The sequence below is a fragment of the Coregonus lavaretus genome (assembly GCF_964263955.1).
Source record: "Coregonus lavaretus genome assembly, chromosome: 12".
Lineage (NCBI taxonomy): Eukaryota > Metazoa > Chordata > Actinopteri > Salmoniformes > Salmonidae > Coregonus > Coregonus lavaretus.
This window is the reverse complement of record NC_139999.1, coordinates 27443927-27456949: the sequence shown is the minus strand read 5'-3', so window position 1 is coordinate 27456949 and position 13023 is coordinate 27443927. Positions and strand designations below refer to the sequence as shown.

Genomic DNA, 13023 nt, shown 5'->3' with positions numbered 1-13023 from the left:
TTTCACACACTGTTGCTGGTATTTTGGCCCATTCCTCCATGCAGATCTCCTCTAGAGCAGTGATGTTTTGGGGCTGTCGCTGGGCAACACAGACTTTCAACTCCCTCCAAAGATTTTCTATGGGGTTGAGATCTGGAGACTGGCTAGGCCACTCCAGGACCTTGAAATGCTTCTTACGAAGCCACTCCTTCGTTGCCCGGGCGGTGTGTTTGGGATCATTGTCATGCTGAAAGACCCAGCCACGTTTCATCTTCAATGTCCTTGCTGATGGAAGGAGGTTTTCACTCAAAATCTCACAATACATGGCCCCATTCATTATTTCCTTTACACGGATCAGTCGTCCTGGTCCCTTTGCAGAAAAACAGTCCCAAAGCATGATGTTTCCACCCCCATGCTTCACAGTAGGTATGGTGTTCTTTGGATGCAACTCAGCATTCTTTGTCCTTCAAACCCGACGAGTTGAGTTTTTACCAAAAAGTTATATTTTGGTTTCATCTGACCATATGACATTCTCCCAATCATCTTCTGGATCATCCAAATGCACTCTAGCAAACTTCAGACGGGCCTGGACATGTCCTGGCTTAAGCAGGGGGACACGTCTGGCACTGCAGGATTTGAGTCCCTGGCGGCGTAGTGTGTTACTGATGGTAGGCTTTGTTACTTTGGTCCCAGCTCTCTGCAGGTCATTCACTAGGTCCCCCCGTGTGGTTCTGGGATTTTTGCTCACCGTTCTTGTGATCATTTTGACCCCACGGGGTGAGATCTTGCGTCGTGGGAGATTATCAGTGGTCTTGTATGTCTTCCATTTCCTAATAATTGCTCCCACAGTTGATTTCTTCAAACCAAGCTGCTTACCTATTGCATATTCAGTCTTCCCAGCCTGGTGCAGGTCTACAATTTTGTTTCTGGTGTCCTTTGACAGCTCTTTGGTCTTGGCCATAGTGGAGTTTGGAGTGTGACTGTTTGAGGTTGTGGACAGGTGTCTTTTATACTGATAACAAGTTCAAACAGGTGCCATTAATACAGGTAACGAGTGGAGGACAGAGGAGCCTCTTAAAGAATAAGTTACAGGTCTGTGAGAGCCAGAAATCTTGCTTGTTTGTAGGTGACCAAATACTTATTTTCCACCATAATTTGCAAATAAATTCATAAAAAATCCTACAATGTGATTTTCTGGATTTTTTTTCCTCAATTTGTCTGTCATAGTTGACATGTACCTATGATGAAAATTACAGGCCTCTCTCATCTTTTTAAGTGGGAGAACTTGCACAATTGGTGGCTGACTAAATACTTTTTTCCCCCCACTGTACATTACTGCACCACATCACCATCAGAATTGATCTGAAAGTTTTTTCAGTTATTTTATTGCAATATTATTTATTATTGTGTTATTTTGCATTTTAGCTGATGCTCTCTATGATTATGGAGTAGTTTATGGAGTGGAAATGTCAAGTTGTATAAAACATAGTTAAGAAAAAATCAATAGACAGTGGGTGCTCCTCTCTTTTACCACAATACTTAGGTTAGTTTCTCATTCAGAAAAATACATTCTGTTACTCCCAGCAGGCCAATGAAATGGTGCCCTGGTGACGAATTCCATCACATAGCAACCCTCATGTTTTTAGTTTTTGCTGTGACTGTGACCTGTCAGAGAGGAGTGCTATATTTAAGACTGAGTGTGGAACAGGTCACCAGCATTTATTGAATGACGACCCCACCAGCTGTTTTATAGGCTACAGTGTACACTACATGGTGGAGTAAGGCATGACGGTACAGTAGCTCTGTGTATCAGATGTATGCAGTCAGTGGCATGGTCTCCCTGGACACGAGAAAGCTACTTGGAGAAGGGTGATGGGAGAGGAAGGGAGTGGGTGGGGAGGAGGGGGATGGAGTCAGGCAGGGAGCAGGGAATGAGATCAGGGCAAATCAAATGAGGTCTGACCTTGAGGTGTTGTTGGCTATTCAGCACAAGCAGACCCCCACCCTCCACCCCGCCTGCAGCCTCTAGGGGGAGACTCCGCCGTCCAACCGACCGGCCGTATGCCTGCTGCTCTACCCACACCACCACCACTCATTAGTACCCTACACATATCCCTGGCTCTGTTGAAATTATAGATCACAGGGCCAGCCCGATGACATACAATCAATGACCCCCTCAGATATATCTTCATTTCCCAACAGACAGCCTCTGACTCAAACAACCGACTGACCTTTTTTTTTGTATTTTCCATCTTAACCCCTGTGTCAAACCCCTCTGCACCCCACCTTCTGCCCTCCCTGCGAGCACCCCGCCCGCTCCATTTGTTGAGATGAATCTGTGCTGTGCAGGAGGTAAATTATGGCTGAAGCCCCTTCAATGCGATATATATAATTGCATGGAGAGGATGTGGGATGCTGTCACGGAACAGGCGATATACTGTATAGAGACATGGATGGAGCTCAATAGGATTAATCACATACAGTACGTGTGTGTTCTAGCCTTGGTGGCTGGTGTGATTTATCCGTGTTGTCACCGGGTTCATCATGGTCCTGTCTGTGTCACGGAGGGTGATGAAAGGGCCTGTTATTCCTTGATGAAACAGACATATTGATCCTTCAATCCCGTAACACTAACACTTCCGATTTTTCGATCGCCACCTCTCATATGTGCATTATTGATGATAATTATGGTGATCTATTTCTGACTGTGGTCAATAATGAAAAATTATAAAATAATGCTTGAGTGTGTATCAGATTTTCACAATATTATCGTATATATATATATATATATATATATATATATGAAAAATCATTTTGTGTTGATTTGATATTGTAATTGATTCTGTAGTTACTAGCATTGTCCCCCAACCATTCCAACACCATGTCCTTTGAGAACCCTGAGGAAAGGGCAGCCAATGTCCCTGCATCAGCAAAACATTTACTGTTTTACATGACATTCATGATAGAGACACTTGGAATGTACTGTAATCCTAGAACTGTATGCAAATGAAAATAGAGGGTTCTTGTCGATGTGGAAGACCTATTTCTCAGAGTGAAATGTTAACCACACAGTTGTGGTTTACAGGGCGTGGTGTGACTTAGAGGTGATTCACTGAGAACAGACGCATGAATGGTCTGTCCCTCTGAATTCCAGAGTGCCTGTGTACTGTTCTCAGTGATGAGAGGCCAGAGCTTTACTGGAAAAAGGCTGACCAGTAACTTGGATCTGGCCTTATACAGATGTTGTTACTTGGGGAATAAATGAGTTGGCAAAGAGCACCTTATCTCTTGGGCATTTTTCCTTCAACAATGCAGAGCGGCCATCATAGATCTGACCATGTAACTTTGTTACTCCAATACCTGAAAATTGAAAATGTATGTGTTCTAGACGTAACAACAACAACTTCTATGCACCCTAAAAATTTAATTTTTAACTAATAAAAAAACACTAAAAACAAGAATATACCTTTCAGATGGAGAAACCGTGCTTGCTGGGTAATGGTTATGATTCCCTGTGTCCTCAGGCAGAGTGATGAATAAAGGTTTAGACAGCTCGCGTGCAAATTAAGCTCCCTAGGCATACTGCGCTGGGAAGGAGTGTATGTTGGCAGGTCTTGTCTTGCTGGAATTCTATTGTTCTGCAGAGAGAAATAATACGAGAATCTCAGGCTCGGTCTGCCCTGAAGTGCATTATTTTAGGCTTGTTTAGAACCATTCTACAGTGTCAGACATGTTTTTAGGGGATTGTTTTCTGATTGGTTATTCAAATGAAATAGTGTATGTATACATTGTTTATGTAGGCTATACATTAGATGTGAGTAGGAATACATATTCATAAATCATGTCTGTAGGAATCAAAGTATGAGTCCAGACTGTACTCTGGTTGTGTTACAGCAGCCTGACTGGAGAGCAGGCATCTGGTCTTACACAGACAGATGTCTTTGGGATGACACAGTCAGGCTAATAGTCTCCTGCTGTCTTTGTCCTTGTAAGGAGACTCCAGCTAAAGGCAAAACTCATCCAACAATCCTTTTGGAGCGGGGTTATGGCAGAAGACAGAATACCTCTCCCATGTTGTAGTGTCTGTCCTCTCTGTTTTGGAGGAGTTATGGTAGAATGTTTATTTGGATGCCTTAGTTTCCACTCAGTACAGGTCTAATGACTACTGTGATTCAGAGAATCTTTCCATAACCTGGAAGTGATGGAGCAACTCTGCCACAGGACCATTTCCTCTGTTGCTTGGCAGAGATGGGATGAATCTGAATGGAGAACACAGATTTATGTTGGAGACTCCAGTTTCCCAACACAGTGTGAAGGAAATGACATAGTGCCCATTCGGGAAGTGGCACACTACTGTACCTAAATTGTAAGTGACGCAGAGCACATGCAGATACTGTGACAGACTGTTTTCCTCTGTCTGCAGAGGGAGGATGTGATGCAGTTGTGAACTCCAATGACCTTTGGAGTCCTGCAGTGGCAGGCAGGGTGTTTGGACACAGTAAAGTAGCAGTGCCAGCATTTTAAGAACAACACTTAAATCACAGTGTGAGCTGGAGACCACCCAGCCAGGGATACTTCTCTCTAGCTAATTAGACCGTGTCAACAACATTCAGTGGCTCCTGAAAAGCAACAAATCTAGGTTTGTTAGATAGAAGTAGGCCTACGCTCTAGTGACGTTTTTTGTTTATGCTACATTCAATGGTGAATTCGAGAAAAATTGCTTTTAGAGCAAAAGATAAGATCTGAAAGAAGTCTTTAACGCCGTGGTGGAATGATTGTTACTTGAGTATTTTTGTCTCTGGTCCTGTTGCTATCGTGAGGGCATGGCCAGAAAAAATGTGCCAGCATTTCTGTGGTGTTTTGTTCACATCCCTCACCCCCATTGGTTAGAAAACCCATAAAGTGGTTTATAGTCACATTGGGGGCTCTATTTTCGGCTGCCGTGAAGGCTGCGCTAGTGTCAAACGCACGTTCATTGACAATTTCGGCCGGTTATGCCCCATTTAAATCGTGATGTACAGTGAGGGAAAAAAGTATTTGATCCCCTGCTGATTTTGTACGTTTGCCCACTGACAAAGAAATGATCAGTCTATAATTGTAATGGTAGGTTTATTTGAACAGTGAGAGACAGAATAACAACAAAAAAATCCAGAAAAACGCATGTTATAAATTGATTTGCATTTTAATGAGGGAAATAAGTATTTGACCCCCTCTCAATCAGAAAGATTTCTGGCTCCCAGGTGTCTTTTATACAGGTAACGAGCTGAGATTAGGAGCACACTCTTAAACGGAGTGCTCCTAATATCAGCTTGTTACCTGTATAAAAGACACGTGTCCACAGAAGCAATCAATCAATCAGATTCCAAACTCTCCACCATGGCCAAGACCAAAGAGCTCTCCAAGGATGTCAGGGACAAGATTGTAGACCTACACACGGCTGGAATGGGCTACAAGACCATCGCCAAGCAGCTTGGTGAGAAGGTGACAACAGTTGGTGCGATTATTCGCAAATGGAAGAAACACAAAAGAACTGTCAATCTCACTCGGCCTGGGGCTCCATGCAAGATCTCACCTCGTGGAGTTGCAATGATCATGAGAACGGTGAGGAATCAGCCCAGAACTACACAGGAGGATCTTGTCAATGATCTCAAGGCAGCTGGGACCATAGTCACCAAGAAAACAATTGGTAACACACTACGCCGTGAAGGACTGAAATCCTGCAGCGCCCGCAAGGTCCCCCTGCTCAAGAAAGCACATATACATGCCTATCTGAAGTTTGCCAATGAACGTCTGAATGATTCAGAGGAGAAGTGGGTGAAAGTGTTGTGGTCAGATGAGACCAGAATGGAGCTCTTTGGCATCAACTCAACTCGCCGTGTTTGGAGGAGGAGGAATACTGCCTATGACCCCAAGAACACCATCCCCACTGTCAAACATGGAGGTGGAAACATTATGCTTTGGGGGTGTTTTTCTGCTAAGGGGACAGGACAACTTCACCGCATCAAAGGGACGATGGACGGGGCCATGTACCGTCAAATCTTGGGTGAGAACCTCCTTCCCTCAGCCAGGGCATTGAACATGGGTCGTGGATGGGTATTCTATCATGACAATGACCCAAAACACACGGCCAAGGCAACAAAGGAGTGGCTCAAGAAGAAGCACATTAAGGTCCTGGAGTGGCCTAGCCAGTCTCCAGACCTTAATCCCATAGAAAATCTGTGGAGGGAGCTGAAGGTCCGAGTTGCCAAACGTCAGCCTCGAAACCTTAATGACTTGGAGAATATCTGCAAAGAGGAGTGGGACAAAATCCCTCCTGAGATGTGTTCAAACCTGGTGGCCAACTACAAGAAACGTCTGACCTCTGTGATTCCCAACAAGGGTTTTGCCACCAAGTACTAAGTCAGGTTTTGCAGAGGGGTCAAATACTTATTTCCCTCATTAAAATGCAAATCAATTGATAACATTTTTGACATGTGTTTTTCTGGATTTTTTTGTTGTTATTCTGTCTCTCACTGTTCAAATACACCTACCATTAACATTTTTGACTGATCATTTCTTTGTCAGTGGGCAAACGTACAAAATCAGCAGGGGATCAAATACTTTTTTCCCCTCACTGTATTTCATTACACCGCACATCAACTTCATGCAATCACGTTCCGCTACTGGATGGAGAGCATAGGATAATTTCACAATGTAAGACAAGATGGAGGAGAGTCTCTCATCAGAGATCGCAAAATATGAGCTTTTCATTCAAGACATGGGAAACATTGTTTCAGTTGATAATAAAACATGTTTCATTTAGTTACTTTTTCCTCAACTTGTTTCTATAACTTTCTAGCAAGTCAAGCTAGCTTACAGAGCAGCTAGCTAGCTAGCTAAAAGCTAGGCTATACTGTAGCTAGCAACCTCCACCTAATAATTATCATAAACTAACGTCAATACAATCACAATAAACTAAAACGGGAGGCAACAGTTAAAGTATAATTGGTTTAACAGCCAATGGGTATTATTTTTAACATACTATGAAACTAGTACTCACTTATAAGAATCGGTAAATGTTTACAAGTTGCTAGCTATCCCATAAACCCATAATCGAAAACCACTTACATCTTCTTCTGTGGTTTGGTAAATTCCTGTTCTTCTACGGACTCTGGCCGGACTAAAGAAGACACAGAGTTTGGACAAATTCAAAATATGCAGCATCCGTCTCGCAACAGAGCCTTCAACCGCAACGCGGCGTTGCAATTCCACTCAGCTGTGGACGGTCCCCATTCAAATGAATGACATCCGGCGCAACGTAATGGAGTGCTTATGGTTACATCCGATGTCCACCAGATACATATGCGTTTTGTTTTGCCGGATGCATCTGGTGGACATGAGGCGTTAATGTGAATGAGGCATTAAAGCCAGCTAGTGCTCTGCTATTTTCAAAATGTTGTGCAAGGATTGGTAATTTACCCATATCAGCTCGCTTGCGCTCAGATGGGCGCGGTGGAAATATTTGAGATGTGTCCTTAAAAAATATGATCCAAAGTGCTAATTTCAGGCAGCGCTGGTAGGGATATTTAAGCCCCACCAAAAGCTTGTTTAAGCGGTAACGCGGTTGGTTATGGCATGAATTTTGACAGCGGAAACGCAGCCTATCCAGCTGTGATGCACACTGCCCATATGCGCATGGAACATATAGTATTTAGAAACATGTTTTTTCCCCCATTTCGTTTTATTTGATTAAAACCAAGCATAGCCTCTCCTCCTCTCAATGAAGGTTGTTTTTATTTTGTCCTACCCAATGCAGTCGCCAAGTAGGCTAGTCAAGATTGTCGATAAAGGGTTTGGCTCATGAGACCGATTGGAAATCAATTTTAAATCACCAAAGCTTTATTAAAATAAAGTTTGAGTGGAGCAAAACAGTGAGCTGACATTCCCTTTTTATCTATGTATTGTAGGCAGGCCCAGATAATTTTTGCCATGCATCTCCCATTTTGGATGTGCGTAAAACCCTGTCCATGATGTAGGCTACTTGTCCATGCCCATCATGAAACAAGAGATGAGAACCTCAGTGAATACCGGTGAAGCTCGTATTTAGAAGTTATCTTCCTGTAACAATGGCTTGTTTTCCATTTCATATGTTCAAAACCCTCCGTAGGCTACCCTTACCCTAGACCTACTATAACGAAGGCTGGTTCAACAGCAATGCCTAGTGTCTTTTTTATCCTGGTGATTTTATATAATTACATTCGACATGTATTTATTGTTGTTGTTCTTTAAAAAAACAGAATGCTTGTTTTTCGTTTTATTTGATTAAAACCAAACTTATTAGAATAATTCACCTTCCTGGTTTGATGGTGAGAACGTCCGTGGCATGCGTGCAAAGCAACTTCTGGAGAAGTGTGAATGCGATCTGTAGGATGGTTCCAATATGTTTATAAAACATTATATTTGGAGGCAGTATAAAAGTGAGTGGACATTCATTCCCCCCTTCTCTTTATATTGGATCTTTATCCAGCTCCTGTGACAAGTTAGACTATGGATGGTTTTACGCACATCCTAAGTTCCCTTGACTGTATTATACGCCCACGGGGAGCAATTATGGTGCCTCTAACTGTATTTAGACAGCCCATTTAAAACAAGTTGTTTTGTTTTTATTAGAATTTGATTTCGAATTATACACTTGTCTTTTTAGACCTTATCAATAGCCTAGTGAATTTCATTTTTGTAATTATTGAATTTTGGGAGGGAACTCAATTGGGGTCTCAACTTACAGTGGACAATTAGAATAGTAGAATACACAAGGTGCAATTTCCAAATGTGGTTGTGCATCAGCAGTTTTTCTCTTGTTATGTCAGTCACGGACAGTCACTCAATTAGCCCATGTCAGCAAAAACTTTTTAGATTGGCAAGATAGTCTAGCCAGCCATCTAAACTTGTAGTAATCATGGTCGAATTACCGACCGGGGCCCCCATTGATTTTGTTAGGCACTCTCACTCAGATATCATATTAATGCAAACATTTCTCTCCACCCTATGGAAAAATGTGTAGAATTGCAGGAAATTAGCTGTAAAACTGCAACAGAATTTCACTTAGGGCCCCCAAAAGACAAGGGCTGGCTCTAACTGCATGTGTGGACCCGCGAGCCACTGCAGCCCCTCATGATGAGTTCAGATTTGTTGTGGCCCCCACCCCCATCAAAGTGGTCCGTCCCTAGTTTATACAAACAATAACTCTGAAGGTTTTCTTGAGTAACAACATTCCTTTTCTGGCTGTTAAATATTTTCAATTATTTATTCCAATGGTATTAATCTCCTTAGAGGTCACATACATTGACATTAATTTCCAGGTTCTTGCCCAAGCTGTAGCACGTGCTAGTTCTTCCTTGTGTGATGTGGATGGAAGGAATGTTTATTCCGTTGATGTTAGCCACTGAATTCCATGTAATGATGAGGCTCTGGTAGATGCCTTTTAAAGACATGTGCCGGGTACTTTGGCGACTAAGAAAGTATTTTTTAAACTCCAGCTTTGGGCTGGATGTGTCTGTGCATTTGGAAAGTATTCAGACCCCTTCACTTTTTCCACATTTTGTTACGTTACAACCTTATTCTAAAAGGGATTAAATAATTCCCCCCCCCTCATCAATCTCTACACAATACCCCATAATGACAAAGTGAAAACAGGTTTTAGATTTTTTAGCAAATTTAGTAAAAATAAATAAATAAAATACCCTTTGCTATGAGACTCGAAATTGAGCTCAGGTACATCCTGTTTCCATTGATCATCCTTGATGTTTCTACAACTTGGAGTCCACCTGTGGTAAATTCAATTGATTGGACATGATTTGGAAAATCACACACCTGTCTATATAAGGTCCCACAGTTGACAGTGCATGTCAGATCAAAATCCAAGCCATGAGGTCGAAGGAATTGTCCGTAGAGCTCCGAGACAGGATTGATTCAGGCGCTGACGAAGATGGAGGCCTCGCGACTAGCTCTTAGGAAACTATGCAGAATTTTGTTTTTTAATGTATTATTTTTTACATTATTAGCTCAGAAAGTGTTTTGTATCATTACATATAGCCGGGAAAAACAAGCATTTCGCTACACCCGCAATAACATCTGCTAAACACGTATATATGTGACAAATAAAATAAAATAAAATTTGAGACAGGATTGTGTCGAGGCACAGATCTGGGGAAGGGTACAAAGAAATTTCTGCAGCATTGAATGTCCCCAAGAACACAGTGGCCTCCATCATTCTTAAATGGAAGAGGTTTGGAACCACCAAGATTCTTTCTAGAGCTGGCCGCCCGGCCAAACTGAGCAATCGGGGGAGAAGTGCCTTGGTCAGGGAGGTGACCAAGAACCTGATGGTCACTCTGACAGAGCTCCAGAGTTCCTGCAGCACTCCACCAAATCAGGCCTTTATGGTAGACAGGCCAGATGGAAGCCACTCCTCAGTAAAAGGCACATGACAGCCGGCATGGAGTTTGCCAGATGGCACCTAAAGGACGCTCAGACCATGAGAAACAAGATTGAACTCTTTGGCCTGAATGCCCAGCGTCACGTCTGGAGGAAACCTAAAAATAGCTGAGCAGCGACACTCCCCATCCAACCTGACAGAGCTTTAGAGGTTCAGCAATCAGTTGTGTTGTGACAAGGTAGCCCAATTTGCGAAAAGACCAAGTCCATATTATGGCAAGAACAGCTCAAATAAGCAAAGAGAAAGGACAGTCCATCATTACTTCAATAACTTTTGAAAGTTTCTTCAAGTGCAGTCGCAAAAACCATCAAGCGCTATAATGGAACTGACTCTCATGAGGACCGCCACAGGAAAGGAAGACCAAGAGTTACCTCTGCTGCAGAGGATTAGTTCATTAGAGTTAACTGCACCTCAGATTGCAGCCCAAATAAATGCTTCACAGAGTTCAAGTAACAGACACATCTCAACATCAACTGTTCAGAGGAGACTGCGTGAATCAGGCCTTCATGGTCGAATTGCTGCAAAGAAACCACCACTAAAGGACACCAATAAGAAGAAGAGACTTGCTTGGGCCAAGAAACACAAGCAATGGACATTAGACCGGTGGAAATCTGTCCTTTGGTCTGATGAGTCCAAATTTGAGATTTTTGGTTCCAACCGCCGTGTCGTTGTGAGACGCAGAGTAGGTGAACGGATGATCTCCACATGTGTTGTTCCCACCGTGAAGCATGGAGGAGGAGGTGTGATGATGTGGGGGTGCTTTGCTGGTGACACTGTCTGTGATTTATTTAGAATTCAAGGCACACTTAACCAGCATGAATACCACAGCATTCTGCAGCGATACGCCATCCCATATTGTTTGCGCTTAGTGGAGCTATCATTTGTTTTTCAACAGGACAATGACCCAACACACCTCCAGGCTGTGTAAGGGCTATTTGACCAAGAAGGAGAGTGCTGCAGCAGATGACCTAGCCTCCACAATCACCCGACCTCAACCCAATTGAGATGGTTTGGGATGAGTTGGACACAGAGTGAAGGAAAAGCAGTCAACAAATGCTCAGCATCTGTGGGAAATCCTCCAAGACTGTTGGAAAATCATTCCAGGTGAAGCTGGTTCAGAGAATGCCAAGAGTGTGCAAAGCTGTCATCAAGTCAAAGGGTGGCTACTTTGAAGAATATAAAATATAAAATATACTTTGATTTGTTTAACACGTTTTTGGTTACTACATGATTCCATATGTGTTATTTCATAGTTTTGATGTCTTCACTATTATTCTACAATGTAGAAAATAGTAAAATAAAGAAAAACCCTTGAATGAGTAGGTGTGTCCAAACCTTTGACTGGTACTGTATGTAAATGTGATATTTCAGTTTTTTATACATTTACAAAAACCTGTTTTTGCTTTGTAATTATGGGGTATTGTGTGTAGATTGATGAGGGGGGAAAAACAATTGAATCCATTTTACAATAAGGCTGTAACGTAACAAAATGTGGAAAATGTCATGGGGTCTGAATACTTTCCGAATGCACTGCATAATCAATTAGCCACGAAATCGCTAGTTTGGAAGTGAGTGTTTTCTTGAAGTTCTGCTGTGCCATTTTCCCTACATTTCCCCCTAGCAATTCGAGTTCTAGCCAATGAGCTTCAGCCCCTCACATTTGAGTGACAGCTAGCAAGAGGCCTGCCCAGCGTTATCCAATGAGGTTGTGTCAGGGAGAGAAAGGACAATGACGCACATACACTACATGACCAAAAGTATGTGGACACCTGCTCGTCGAACATCTCATTCTAAAATCATGGGTATTAATATGGAGTTGGTCCCCCCTTTGCTGCTATAACAGCCTCCACACAGCTGGGAAGGCTTTCCAGTAGATGTTGGAACATTGCTGCGGGGACTTGCTTCCATTCAGCTACAAGATCATTAGTGAGGTCGGGCGCTGATGTTGGGTGATTAGGCCTGGCTCACAGTCGGCGTTCCAATTCATCCCAAAGGTGTTTGATGGGGTTGAGGTCAGGGCTCTGTGCAGGCCAGTCAAGTTCTTCCACACCGATCTCGACAAACCATTTCTGTATGGACCTTGCTTTGTGCACGGGGGCATTGTAATGCTGAAACAGGAAAGGGCCTTCCCCAAACTGTTGCCACAAAGTTGGAAGCACAGAATCGTCAAGAATGTCATTGTATGCTATAGTATTAAGATTTCCCTTCACTGTAACTAAGGGGCCTATCCCGAGCCATTAAAAACAGCCTCAGACCATTATTCCTCCTCCACCAAACTTTACATTCGGGCAGGTAGAGTTCTCCTGGCATTCACCAAACCCAGATTCATCCTTCGGACTGCCAGATGGTGAAGCGTGATTCATCACTGCAGAGAACGCGTTTCCACTGCTCCAGAGTCCAATGGCGGTGAGCTTTACACCACTCCAGCCGTCCCTTGGCATTGCGCATGGTGATTTTAGGCTTGTGTGCCTAAACTAATTTCATGAAGCTCCCGACGAACAGTTCTTGTGCTGACGTTGCTTCCAGAGGCAGTTTGGAACTCGGTAGTGAGTGTTGCAACCGAGGACAGA

General features: G+C 43.1%; 1 protein-coding gene across 1 annotated transcript in view; it reads left to right on the top strand.

Annotated features, from left to right (window-relative positions):
- LOC311137871 (intermediate filament family orphan 2-like) overlaps positions 1-13023 on the top strand; it is a 38232-nt gene that overhangs the window by 16557 nt on the left and 8652 nt on the right. The window lies entirely within an intron of this gene.